This window comes from Pieris rapae, chromosome Z (assembly GCF_905147795.1).
Source record: "Pieris rapae chromosome Z, ilPieRapa1.1, whole genome shotgun sequence".
Lineage (NCBI taxonomy): Eukaryota > Metazoa > Arthropoda > Insecta > Lepidoptera > Pieridae > Pieris > Pieris rapae.
Window position 1 is genome coordinate 6,017,040 of NC_059534.1, and position 15,566 is coordinate 6,032,605.

Consider the following 15,566-nt stretch of genomic DNA (forward strand, 5'->3'; position numbering starts at 1 on the left):
CTTCTAATTATTAAGGTAGCCAATGCTACACAAATTTGTCAGTAATAATATTTTTTTAAATTAGGGTTCATTGATGTTATTTGAAACTAATAAATAAAAAAACCTAAATTATGAGTATATAGGTTGTATATTTTTTTAAATTTGTGGATGTTGATATGGTATTTAAGATTGTGGATTTTTTTTCCAACAACTAACAGTATTCGCCGCGCATGCAAGATATTTTATAGGCATTTTTTATACATTGGGTAACATTATTGTAGTTTAAGTAGGGATTATTATTTTTTCTTGTAAATAAAATATATTAATCGGTGATAATGTAATATTCAAATGGTGGAAGAAAAGTAAAATCGATCCAATACTTTTTGAGCCATTAAGTTAGAAATATATTTACATGCAAATCTTTCCACTTTATAATATAAGTAAAGATGTACAGACAAAGCCGATCGCAAAGTTTTATGTAAAGATTTGTTTGACTAGATATAAACACGATACTATTCTACTTAATGATTGTTACTCTAAATCGTTATCGCCTTGAATTATAAAGTCAATAAACGTGAATGTCAACTTGAATTAAATGCATTATTACAATAAAAACAATTTAATTGAGAACATCATACAGGTGCAGTGAAAACACATTTATGGCCACCTGGATCCGTCCTAAATGAAAAATTCGTAAGAAATTAAAACATTTCGTGCTTAATTTGTAAACTCAGTTTCTATTGGAATGTATGATTATAAAATATAAATTTAATTGTAATTAACTTAACCTTGGCTTAGTGGTTAAGGGAGTGACTCTTAACGCTGAGATCGTGAATTCATGCATCGACATCGCACCGGATAGCTTTCTATGTAAGTAATTACAAGTTCGAAATCAAATACTTTTTTAGATTCAGTGATACATAGCGATAGATATATTCTATAGTACTCTAAAACGCGGACAATTATCTCTATGTAAAAAAATGACGTTCGGGAGTCAGACTAAGTGCGAATCTGACTTTTTAAATCTTATCCATAGACAAAAGGAGGCCATCCTGCCTATAAAAATAATGAAAGAAAAAAGTTCAATATGAGGCCCGGACACAAAAGGGCTGTAGCGTCACTAACGAATTAAATAATACAAAACCAGTTTAAAACGGGTTTCTAACAAAAACGATCTTACACACCACAGCTAATAAAGTAAACTAAGATTTATGAATCACATTTCCTACTCGATGCGTAACTCTTTCTTACTCATCCGCCATTCGCGTTCGTTCGTTAATTACACAAAACTTAATTAACAAAGAAACAGGAAACGATTTGGATCATACAGCACTTCCTCTATTCCTTAAGTATTTAAGTAAAATATTTTTGTCAATTTCTGTTTTGTGATTTCACACTCATTTCAAAACACGAATTAAACTCGCGTTCTGGTTCACGAAAGTAATTAACTGATTACATTTCAACGATATTGTATTTAACCGCAACGTACAAATAATATTAGTACACATTTGTGATTCAATCGTTTATAAGTATTAATGTAAGAAGAAGAATACACTATATAAAACTAAGGACGCAGATGTCAAAATAAATAAACTTAAGTAGAAATGGGCGGGGCGCATGGCACGAAGAACACAAAGTAGAGCAAGAAGTTATTAAACTGGTTCAAAGTATAATAAACGTAAAAGAGGAAGACTATTTAGGTGGTTATTAAGGTGGAGAGACCATATTTACTAAACAGCAGCAGAAGCATGGCAGAGAATAGCATAGTCCAGACTTAAATGGCGGGATTTGGAGGAAGCCTTTCACTCTCAAAAAAGGGTACACCTACATAATGTATATAAATACAGATATTTTTATTAAAAGTATCTGAAATAAAAGGCTTTTATTATCAATGTAAATGATACGCCATTTTCACAGTGTAATTAAGAGTTACTTTTGAAAGGCTTACTGTTTTTATAGTTGCTTATTTCGTGGATTGTATATGCGAAACATTTCAACAGCTTCAGTAAATGAAATTAGCCCAGTGGCGAGCTAGCGTTAAACTGGTTGGTTTTGCAACGGCTTAACTTACGTGAGATAAACCTACGATACATCTTAAACTATCAATTTATTTCACAATCTGTATTTACCTTGTAATTATTTCTTTTTTTATATATAGAACAGGGGGCAAACGGGCAGGAGGCTCATCTGATGATAAGTGATACCGCCGCCCATGGACACTCTCAATGCCAGAGGGCTCGCGGTTGCGTTGCCAGCCTTTTAAGAATTGGTAAGCTCTTTTCTTGAAGGACCCTAAGTCGAATTGCTTCGGAAATACTTCAGTGGGCAGCTGGTTCCACAAAGTGGAATTTATTTGTTTTTTTTTTAAATATCAACTAAACGAACGAAATACGAATATAAAACTTATCTGTAATCTGTATGATTCAAATGATTAAATATTCAGTTTGTGGCGGTTATAAGTCTACTTGTCGCTTTTGTAAACTATTATTACTGAACAAGCGAACGATGCAAATGATAGTAGAAACGATAGCACTAAACCGACTATTGGTAAAGGGCATTAGTACAGACCAAATGTTGCAATGCGGAAGACAGCTTCAAGTTCTAATTAATTCGGTTTTACTAAAACCTTTAAATTTATAATGTAATGTTCTACTTAACAAAACTGTATTTTTAGAGACGTTATGTTTATCACTTAACTATCGCATTAGAAGACACAAGTTACGTTCATTTCTTTTAAAATATGTTTATAATATAACAATCTCTCAGGCTCCAAACAAATATAATATAAATATATTTTATGTGAGTTTAGTGATAAAGAGAAATGTTAGCGCCTTAGTAACAAGAATGTTTGTATGAAAAAAAATGTAATCCGGGCTTAAAAAAAAGATATCAACCTTTTTGAAAGCCCAAATCTAAACTATAAAATTAAGTATGTTTTTAAATAGATTGTTGATTGAGTTATAATTATATTCATTAAGTTAGTTTAATTAAACAAAATTTCGTGTCTGCTCCCAGTAACATTATCTTTATTGTTATAAGATACACAAATTTGTACTTCTTTCGTTACATTTTTCAAGAACGGATAAATAAATTTTAGCGGGTCTGTGCGTCACAAGCAATCTTCTTGTTTTTAACAATAAATGTCTGCGGTGGACACTTCGCCTCTAATAACGCAGATTCATTTGATCGAACATCTCCAAACGAGCGCGAAATTTGTTTCGAAACAGCTAAATAAGAATCAACTAATGGCGGTTGGTCGGTCGCGCCTCGTGGTTGTTATTCATTCGTTACATAACCGACATTAAAAACCGTTGACATCGCGTTTTAACCTAGTCAATTTCTACTGATATTTATATATACGCTTCATTTCTTAATATTTTAAACACAATTCGATTTCGTGCCATTTCAAGAGAAAAGCGTGGTAAAATAAAAAAGAAAATTCTTAAAAGGCCGGTATTTTGAGCCCTTTGGCTTTGATAGCCCTATGGGCTCTTAATTTAACATCAAATGTTAAAGCTCCCTGTTCTATAAAACAGCGTATTTTTAACCAAAAAACAATTAATTTTGATATAGAGTTAAATTTATATTTAGTGATTACGATTATAGATTCAAGATTATTTATTAGAAGTTACATTACTTTTTTGTATCATAAATCCATTCATCAATCATGGATTTTTCCTCATAAAATTTTAGTATAGCATTTGTTTTTCAGTATACTCAATGAGGTTACTTTTAGCCTTTACGAGAATTGGATATCTGCCAAATGCATAGTTGAAATTAAAAATGTGAAGAACAACACATTTTTAATTTGAACTATGCACTAATGTACACTAACTATATACTTTAAACAAACCGCTGAACTGCAGGGATACTGTCTTCCCACATTTAAAAAGTAAAAAAAGTATTTTTGCAATTTTTAAAATTGGAATACAAAACTTACACTCGTACGATGTTTTATTACTGACGACTGATTTAAGCAGGCATAGGCCAGTGTTATTCTCTCACTATGTACTGGACTAAGTACGACTGGAAGTTGTGACTACTCATATAATATACGGTTAATTTTTACAAAAGTTTTAAGTATAATTTCTTCTATATATCAACTTTTAAGGCGAGCAAATATCATGACGAAATTATTTAATCAAAACCAAATTATTTATAGAACAAGCCTTGAAAACATAATTCAATTTAATTCGAATGAAATGAGATTTCCTTCCTGCGAACTTGTCGACAGGAAGTGGTTTTTTAATTATGAGTGAAGTCGAAATCAAGAGCCTTTTTTAACCTTAAGAAATTTTAATCATAACTACAGTTTATACAACTAATTTATATATTAAAAAGGTCTCTCTAGTTTGCTAACCAATTTTATAAGGCAAGGCATTTAAAAGGTACTTTAATTATTATGTCTGATTTTTTAACGTAGTAGTTTTAAATTCTTAGTATTATTTGCTGCTTTTAAATGTCAAATTTCAGTTTTTTAATTTTATTCTTTTGTTTTTTTTAATGTATCTTTCAAGTGTGTCTTTCAATGCGCTTGCTTGTTTTCTGTTTTTTATACATAAATTGTTTATATATGTAATCTGTTCTGGCTTTCTGTATTGTTTTAGTATTTAGTATTATAATATGTATAAGTATAAGCTGTTACATTACTTATAATTAAATAAATAAAAATAAATAAATGTCCCGAATTCTGCATTCTTATACATAGAATTATTTAATCAATAAACATACCTACATTTTTATTAAAGTTTAAATTGGTAATTAATTAATAAATCACTACGGAAATATCTAAAGAAAATATGGTTTATATTATATTCGTTATTTTCGATTTCAACGTGTAACGAGTGAAACGTTATGTAGAAATCGTACAGATCAACTTTGGAATCACAATCAAATTGTATCGAAGAAAGTGTCTTTGACTTTCACCGTGTACGAATCTGACGTCAGAAAACGTCACACGTTTTGATTGATAGATCGTCTGCGTACGCGGTAATCTAAATTAATTTCGCGTTTTACATTTTAATACGGATTATTACATAAGTGAAAGGTGAAAATAGCATAGCTTTTTAATTGAATTTAAAATAAATTTGCATATACCTATTTCATTCTTAACACATTGGTGAGTTGAACAACACGCCTATACATTTAAATAACATCGCAACACGCCTTCCGGTCACTGCTCCATAAAAAATAAACGTCAGCGTGACCTAGTCTAATCATTAATAACTTTTCTTAGCAAATAAATGTATGCGTCTAAGTCCTACCTGTTTAATACACAGTGGTTAATACACACATAGGCATGTGTGTTTGTGTTATTGAAAGTAGAGCATTAATTAAAAAGTTATGGAGATTATAGCAACTATAACGATATTGGTCCATGACAGATCTAATTTATCCCAATGTAGGTTAACAGGTAATCAATAAGTGCATTATAAACCCTGTCATATGATATTCTAATCAAAGACTGTCATAGTAACATTGTGTTCTTAATTACATATACAGTTAGGCTGGTACGCTTTCCTTGTGGCATAGTTTTAACTCTTAATAGCTAAAGCAAATTATGTCGTAACATTGTGACCATGCCTGTGCCTGTTTATAAAAATAAAAAACTGGTGACTTGGGTAAAATTTAGTCGGGTAAAATCGAACTAAAATACCGGCCAATAATTTTTACCTACCTAGACAAGTCCCGTTCGGAAATGCGTGGATGAACCTATTGAAATCAGGTAAATAACTATGTAATTGATTTATATAGGGCTTTGTGTTTATTTGCAACAAAATAAAACATTACCACATGTATTTTAAACTCTAAATACAAAAATACACAATACATACGATTTTTTATTTAATATTAGTATCGTAGATGAAATCTATATGCATAGTAACTTTAATGTTCTTTTAATAAGCCTAAAGCAAGGTTTATGTAAGGTTTAGTTCGAAATTCAAATTATATCATAATGACTTTTGGTATTACCGGATGCCTACCGGAAACGTATACATGTCAGTACTTTGAATCCGCTGACAACTGACACTAACTACATTTAAAAATGCACAATAGCAATATTTATAGAATTATAGTCTTCGTATAAATTAGCACGTTTTGGATTCTAATTAGATCTATGCGGTTCATTACGTCCGTTCATCAAGTCATAATATCATAATTTTCTTCCGTGATAAACTTTTCCGTATAAATTCCTTTTGTACGGTGTTTATTATATTCAGATTTAAGACAAAACTAATATTTCGGTTTTTTTTTTTCATTTATAATTCTTTTAATTAGAGTCTTAAACATTAGAAAACTTTCATATTTAATATTACATCATCGGAAGCAAATATATATATTCTTAATAAGTATACCATTTTTAAATAATGGCCAGGTTTCGAATAATAACGACCACTTTCTTTTGAATAGATAATTGCCATTTTAATAGTGCTAGAATAAAGTACTGTATTTAGGTGATCAAGAATCAGTTTATAAGATTCCAATCACGAACATCGGCACCTAATAAATTTTTCATACATTACTGTTCTTAAATGCCCAATGGACCAGAGCGGGCCGTTATCGGGCTTACTTGGAGCGTGTCCACATTTCTTATTCTCTATTGCGTGTGGATACAATGCACAAATAGGAAAAGTGAGTAATAGTTTTTGAACTATGCAGTGACTAGAATGTGTCACAATACAGTGTTGAGATAAATGGTAAAATAATAATATCCTATTGAAAAATAAACTTAAACATATTGGCGTAAAAGTAAGATGGTGAATTTAAGTGAGCGACACTATCAGCTGTTTTAAAAGTTAAAATATAATTAGATAATGGTAATGCCGAAGGATTATTTACTAAATAAATAAAAATATAAGTAACACGCGTTAAATTCTTTAGAAAAAATACAATTCATAATTTCCATTTATTTATTGGTAATGACCGCATTTCGTAAGTACTTTTAAAGGCGGTATTTTCTTGTAGGCATCCATTAAAAAATACCTAAAGACTTTAGGATATATGTATATGATATTACATAGAATATATCTTGTAGAACGCAGCGTCAATAATTACGAATGTTGCAAACCTTGCAACGAAAAGCTTCAAGAAATAATTTTAAATTAAAATTATAAATATACATTTAGTTAAAACACATTTACCCCAATGTCGAAGAAGTTAAAGTGACCCGATTATGAAATGAAAGAGAATGGTTTACACAATCGTGTGTCTACTATACATATATGTAGATATTTTCGAAAATATGGGCCGTGTTCGAAATACTGGTTGCCCTTTTGCCTACCTTTCGAAATCAATCTTATTAATATAATCTGGTTTTAAGGTCTATATTGAAATTAATGAAACGACATTTTTGTACGAGATTAACGCAACACGGAAATTCCTTAGCGAGGAAATTGTTGCATATGACTCAATTGCTGAAAGGGCAGTGTATATAATATTTTAGACCGGGTTTCGTTCGTTCTTCTATGTCCGGTACTTGTATACATAGATTGTTAATGCAATTTCGATGCAGGCAGTTCTTTTAATATCCGTAGCAATGAATTCGCTACGATCGCAACAAAAGCGGAATTCGGGACTCCAATCGTTATTTATAGTGTCAAAGCACTCGGACAAATGTTCTATAAAGCTGTTTACATAAACATGCTTTAATAGCAAGATTTTACCTGAAACACTTGTCGTATCTATCAAATTGTATATACTTAATTGATAAAACGAGACAGATCCCTTCCTAGCTTAGTTTTCTAAATTAAAGTTAATTTATGTGAAATAAATTATTTATTGCATCAGATCAAAATTATATATCGGAGTATCAATGGAAGACTTTAGACTACTACGTTATTATTGTATTACTCAATATCATTAATGAATATTTATAAACATTTTATAATAATACTATTAACACGAAGTTAACAATCAAATGAAGCACGAGCTAAACAATAACATTATAGATGGTTTTTCTACTTTATTTTAAACATATTTGTGTTCACCTCAATTCTTGATATACAACATTAATTTTACTGCAGATTAATTTTCTTGACTTTAAGGGCCGATTCGACCAAACAAGACAAAACATATCTTAATCTTAGAATAAATCGTCAGTTAATCGAGAGTAAATTAATTTTACGTTTTACCATCTACAAATTCTAAGTACAGTGAGTCTATTCTGAAAATTGTTACTATACCGCCGTAAGTCAAGTAATGTCCCGTCTGTCTAATTTCAACACGACACTTTCCTTCACCGTACGAGCTGTGTTAAGTGTTCACATAGAAATAAAATTCGCCGCTAACACAGCCCGCTGTATAAGTATACCAAAGAATATGATTTTATTATTATTATTTTTACAGCGCCCGTATTGTAATCCATTAACAAAAACGATAGCATTCCCGACGTTATTTCAAATTCGATGTAGTTCCATTAATATCCTAATCTCTACTGTTTCTACTTTGGATCGAGCTTAACAAAACCTCCTTATTAATTATTGGAACTTACAGAGTAAGAGTACTTTAATCGGAGCTTAGAAACCACTATAGAAAATTAGTTCCACCGCCCACTAGATTTTACTTTCTTACTAGCTACAAACACTTAGCACACAATAACATTTCATTACACTTAATATACGTTTATATATCGTAATTGCTTTGTTTATCAGTAGCACCTTTTAAACCAGACTCATGGACATCCTTTATTTCAAGTAAAACAACCTGTCACACTTTTTATTTCAGTCTTAAGAACAGGTACTGACCTCCAGATCGACCCTGGTATGTCCAAGCTGCATTCAATGATAACTACTTCGAAGGATAAAGCTGAGTTTGTCAGTGGAGATAAATGTATAAAAGCCATCAGGTGGTTGTGTTATTCATATTGTTTATGTATCAAAAATAATGTAACATAATAATACCGAGCTAACATAAAACATTTTTAAAGGCTTCAGGTGCTGAGACGCAGATAGGATTGCATAGCAATATTACCAAATATAAGGAAAAATTATTCACCTTATCATTTAAATACTGCATAAGTTGTCATGTTTAATTTGATCAGAACGAGTTAAGGTCAGCGCCGATTATAAAAAATACTTTCGCAACAAAAAACAATTGTGATTTTAAATTAAAATAATAAAAATTACAAAATATAACTTTACGATAATAATAAAGTACTATATGTATGTAATCAATACATAAGAGTCATTCTTGTTAATTTTTAAAAAAATTCTTACGTGGGCGTATTTCGTTAGGTCCAGCAACCTTCCATATAAGATTTCAAAATAAGTTAAAAGATCGTTCCGAAACTGAAGGTCGAGTCACACTTAATCACCTACAAATATTCAAGTCGATCCAGTACTCAATTGGATATCTCAATATTGATATCACTGATAAAAGTAGACTTTCTTGACCTCTAAAAATTATGACACAGAGTATCTAAGTGATTTAATAAATCTAAATTGAGACTTATCACTAACCGAAAATACTATGATTTACTCTACCCGCATAATATGAGTCACAGGATATTTAGATATTTTCAGTATGTATTTAATTTAAGCTCATTTACACATCTAAAAGGGTAAGCGGAATTATATAAAAAAATACAATATATGCGTTTCAGAACTCAGGTAGATCATAAACAAATCTTGGCATTAAGCAATTTATAAGATATATATATTTATAAGCGGGTACGACATACTGGTTGGTGAAATTTGTGCAAAATGTTTAATATATTTTTCCGGAAGTTTTCTGCCCTTCACTACTCACAACTCACATTAATCTCATACTTCAACAACGACAGCGAAATTACAGCAGCCAATATAAAATAAAAATGAAACCACAATTAAAAGTGGGCGATTTATTATATCGTTATTTATTTTACTACCACATAAATATCGTTTTTACAGGATCAATAATAATGGTGAATGAGGTCACCCCGAATATAAATAACGATATAAATCGATTCATGTAGCTTATGTTCTGTAGCTTCAAAATATATCATCCATTCCCTTCATATATATACTTCATAATATGTTCGCGCATGACATCTTATAGACCACATTAAATTAAATAGTTTTAATTTGTGTTCGATATTGAGAGCACAAGGTTTTTATTAAAAATGAAAATATTTTTTCCAATCTTTTAGTATGAAAAGTAAAATTTTCAATTTAATGAAAAAAATAGAAGATAATTTTAGTGAATTAAGATATAACATGAACATTACGCTCCGATGGAGAAGTCAAAATATATTTATATTTTATTCATTTAAGTAATTCTTGTTGTTGAACGGCTTCTTCTCAAATGATCACAGAACGGACGATAAGAACTGACAACAAACTATCCGCTACTCTTTTTAATTTATTTACAAGACAACACTTTTATTTTACAAGAGAAGCCGCTGCAACTACTGCACCTTGCTCCATAAGACTGTTTAGTAAAAAAAACACAGAGTGCATTTATACCTTCTAAAATTAATTAAAACCATTCATAATAACTCATACAAGCTCAATAATAACAAAAATATAACAAGTTTTCATTTAGCCTCTTAATAACTTCCTATAGTAACAAAAACAGAATCACAAAAAAACAATTACTAAAAATAACGGTTGAACTTTAATAACGTAAAATATAGAACAGATTTGGTAATTTCGCGAATGCAACGCGTTATGTATGTTTCATAATGTATAAAAGATATTAAGTCACGTAACGGCAAGGTGAAGGATTAATATAAAATCATATCAAAAATTCATTAATTTGTATATTACAGCATTGACTCTATACAGCTTGACAGTTCTAGGAATTAATACCATAGATATGGGATTGGAAAAACCATAAATGTGTATATTAAAACACTGAATTTTTTATGCGGTGTTATTTATATATACGTATGTTTTCTTTATCCAAATTATTTGCTAGAAATAAAATAAGGTGTCCAGAGTGAATGCATTAAATATACCAAGCAGTTGGTGTAAGAAATACGTTGATCCTCATAATAAGACAAAAAAAAATTTGATTCCTTATTCACATGCTTAGTTCACGTGCAATGTGACGCATTTCGATAAATACAAATATGTAGGTGGACAATGTAGAGGCGTCTTGTCATCACGATTTGACGACGTTCAATATTTATATTTCCATTTACATCCTATAAATATGAGTATTAAATAGTTTACACTAGTTAACTTCGGGTCCTATGAAATTTCACTGAACTCGTGACTATATTCGGGGCTGTAAAATATCAACTTTAAAGCAGAACTCTAACGAACTCGTTTTCATTATCATTAAATGTAATGATGCCGGGAAGAGATCGCTTGTTAGCAATTAGGCTACCCGGTCATCATCAGATTGTATATTATACAACAAAGTCTTCGTAAATAAATAATAAATGTCTTTAAAAGTAATTAAGGTGTCTCAATTTATCCCAGGCATGTATAAAGTTTAAAAACAGCAGAAAAATAAAATTTTACCAAACAACATACATCAAAGAGATGCACTTTCCTGTTATTATTAATCATTTTGCTCTTGTTTATTTGCGTAATCAGGTCACAGTCACAACATAACCTCGTAAATAATCTTCTTTTCAATGTTCATGAAAACTATTTTCACGTTTGTATCAGATATCCAAATTCCCTAACATAGTTTTGTATGTAAATAAGAATTTTTAATAATAAAAAAAAAATTCTAATAGGAGTTTTCTATAGATACATAAGATATATAGATACATAAGATACGCTTATACGAAACGGACATATGGTGACAACCTGTAGAGTTGAACTAATAATAGTGGCGCTACATACCTTGCTTGTCATTACTTATACTTATTTTTGATTCTTATGAAGGTGACCAACCTGTGACGCTGTCAATTTAAACCTTCAGCGACAGGGCGTTAAAGATAAACAGGTGCATGTGTTTATATTTAACGCTCCGTGTTTCGAACATACGATCAGGGTTTAGAGCCTAGCCACTAAATTGCTTAAGGCTTGAACAGTGCTCAAATCGGTCAACTAGCCCTAGTTTAAATTAAATTGTTGGAAGAACTGTCGCTCATATGCATTTGAAAAAAATATATATTGTGGGTTGAAGCCTAAGCCTAGTTAAATGATGAATATTTAAGAATTTCGTCGTCTAACAATTATAAACGTATATGCAAATCAAGTTTTAAAATTTCACTTTCTTATCGTTGTAGACTGTAGTTAAGCAAATTAACTATTCCTTTAATTATTATGATTACATTATCTTTGGTCTATAACTTTCGAGGTAGATTTTTTAGTGTTTAAAGTTAGTGATAAATAGTCCGATGGGAATGCTTTGACAACGGGATGGGCCTAGGGGACGATTAGACTCATTTAGACCGAGAAAATGAACGCTACCTGTATTATTATTGTCCCGCAATAAGCACCTTTGCAATTAGTCATATGATATAGTTGGTATCTCCACGCTTCGATTCGTCTGGACGCACACACGTTACATAAACCAATGAAATAAAAATTATCGACTTTAAATGCGACCAACTTTTTACATATCTTATTTATCGTATTGTCAAATAGAAGCGACCTTCATGTAAAATGTGTGTTACTAATTAATTCCCCTAGTTACTACATTACCTTCACGAGTAATTAAAAATTAGTACTCGCCCTATAAATGTGAGTCAAATGCCCCTGAAGTCCGTTCAAAAAATATAACCCGATACCACGTATATAGTGAAGGTTACGATATATTTGCACTAGTGAATGTTTCCGTATCAACACTGTTAAGCGAAATTTACAGAAGTCAACCTAAACCATAATACACACACGTGGTAATAGTTAATAGAACTGTCAATGAAACGATTGGTTCCTATGTAGATTACATCATTCAGTAGATCATGATTGTAATAGAAATAAAAGTTCACGATACTATGATTATTTATCTATGATCAGGCGTATCCTTGACAGTGCTAGTGTAAGGTGTGTTAATAAGCAATCAAGCCTACCACTACTTAAAATCAACCTTGTAATCATCAGATAAGTAACAGAATATCGAAATTGTCAGTGTAAAGTAGGGAAGGAGATAAAATCTAATTTTGTCCAATCTTGTGTCGATATTGTTAAAAAGTGTGGCCCTAGCAACTTTAACTATGAAATGTAATACCTTTGTGGTGGCGTCAACTTATCATGCAGACACGAGAAACGTTGGGACAGTTTCATAATTCAAATGTACTCCACTCCAGTTGCAAACGAAATATCAAAAAGATTTTAGTGTTTACAATCACTCAAAATTTTCTAAGAGTTTCTTTGCTTATAGTAAGGATTGATAAATAAAAATCATGTTTTTCCTTACATTAACAACTCTATCAACTCTATAGACAGGTTATGATAAAATTAGCTAATTAGTATTTCCGTTTGCATAATATTTTTAATTTTACCTTATTCCTGGGTAATAAATCATTAACCACAGACTTTCACTTTAGTGTCTGTTGTGGATGCATTGTCTCTCTTACCACAAAATATATCATTAACGCGGAGAAAAGTAAATTTTTGGGTAAAAAAAAGCTAAGCAGGATTGAAATGTTGACTTGTATAGTTGCATTAAAATGGAAATATAATTTAGGCTTTTGGGTAATTTATAACTAGTTAAGTAATATTATGGGACAATAAAAAAATATAGGTACTTAAAATTTATCAAACTCAAGATGGTTATTCACACCGAAAATAATTATTATTTAGATTGACACTGTATTCAAAAATATACCTTATGATATTTCAATAGACACTAATATTAGATCATAAAATAAAATGTTTAAATTATATTTTATGAACCAATACAGAACAGAATAAGAGAGCTCTTTGAACGAGATGTTTAACTGCAATATTGAAATGTCAAACTGGCATTAATTTTTTTTCACGGATCTTGACAATTTAAAACGTTTAAATATGTCTTAACTTTATAAAATCAATTAGTTTCATATAGTAACCAAGTTCCTAAATCAAAATACATATATGCAATACATATCAAAATAATATAGAAATGTGTGTGGTTAGTGATAAAATCATGAATTTCCTTCACGCTAAGATTTGTTTACACTTCAAATCAATTCAGAATGAATAGACTCAAATGAATGTTGAATAAAGAAACTATGAAACATAGTTTAAAGGAACAGAACAAAAATTAGATTTCTTATGAAAGGTTCTGACTTAATTACCCTTAAATATGACTCTCCTCTGAAACTGCACTCTATGGTCAAGACGGTAATATATTTAAAATCGAACATTTTATTATATTTTTATTCATTATCAATACACGACACAATCAGACAAAAGATAATTCTTGAAAATTGAAACAAAATAATGGTCATGGTATAGAATCGGTTATCTTTTGTTATTCTAACCTCAATATGTTAGTTAGTTGATTGTTAGTACCACATGATATCTTTACATTCACTACTTCTAAAGCTTTTCAAACCTTTGACTGTGTCAAGTATTTAATTAATCAGTGAACGAATGAATGGTGCTAACAGCTATTAAGCCTATCTAATGGATAATTTGTCGACCGATTGTTGCCACGACGATAAATATAAAACCTCAATTTAATGGAACAAGTTTGATTTTGCAACAGCTTAGAAAGATACTTGTTCTGACCGACAATTGACTTCAATAGAAAGGTCGTAGTAATTTAATCAGCGGCGTTGTCCTTATGTGAAATACAGATGCGCAATGTACCTGACAGTTTGCTAATGCTAATGATAGTGAAGGCCGATTACCGACTTGCTTAACAGTATATAACAGATATATTGACATCATATATCTTTATGTTCAATTGTTACTTAAAGGGGACAATACTTACATGTGTATGTGATCAAATTCAACTATGTCATAGAACAGTGTGCTTGATAGATAAATTACTACTTAATAAGATTAATTTCATAAGATATTTCAATTGATACCGCTAAAATATACACAAAGACGTGTAGACCATTGCAGTGGGTGTAGAGTGTGTAAATAAAGTAACTTTACAATTTTGAGTTTTGGTACCACGTCATTTCAAGTTTGCGTCTTCATTAGAAAGCGACTGCATTATAAAGTTACTGCTGGGAATCGCTATTGTTATTACAGAGTAGCTCTGCTGGTATTGGTTAGTTACCGCCGCTGTTTCATAGTTGGTAACAGGGATGGCGGATAACTCGGCTTCGTTTTGACTTTTAGTATGGTTCTGGGCTAGGGAGAAACAAGAGTAACGTATACAAAAGGCACAGAATACTTGATAGTGGAAAAACATGTGTCTTCTTCATGCATGAATGCCCCTTTGAATTAATAAGTACAGCAATACCTTAGTAGCCATACATTTGATACGTTTGCAATATAAACCTTGGAAAATGGCCTCCATTACATCCAATTTCTCTTAAGGTGATAATCATGGAAAGTGGTTCAGTGACATGATACACGTTATCCCGCGGTTAGAGTAACTGTCTGTACCAGTTGACAAAAACCATCATCTAACCACGTCAAACGGGGGCAGTAGACGGAGTTCGATGAACTAATTCGAGATTTCGTTTAACACCTTACGTATAACGTAGATGCACGCAAGTTTTTGTTACCGTTTCTTGAGTCTTTTATCATAATAAGATTGTT

General features: G+C 30.9%; 1 protein-coding gene across 2 annotated transcripts in view; it reads right to left on the reverse strand.

Moving 5' to 3' along the window:
• The window catches only part of LOC110999730 (nostrin), a 38,317-nt gene that overhangs the window by 11,298 nt on the left and 11,453 nt on the right, over positions 1–15,566 (reverse strand). The gene's annotated exons all lie outside the window — the stretch shown is intronic.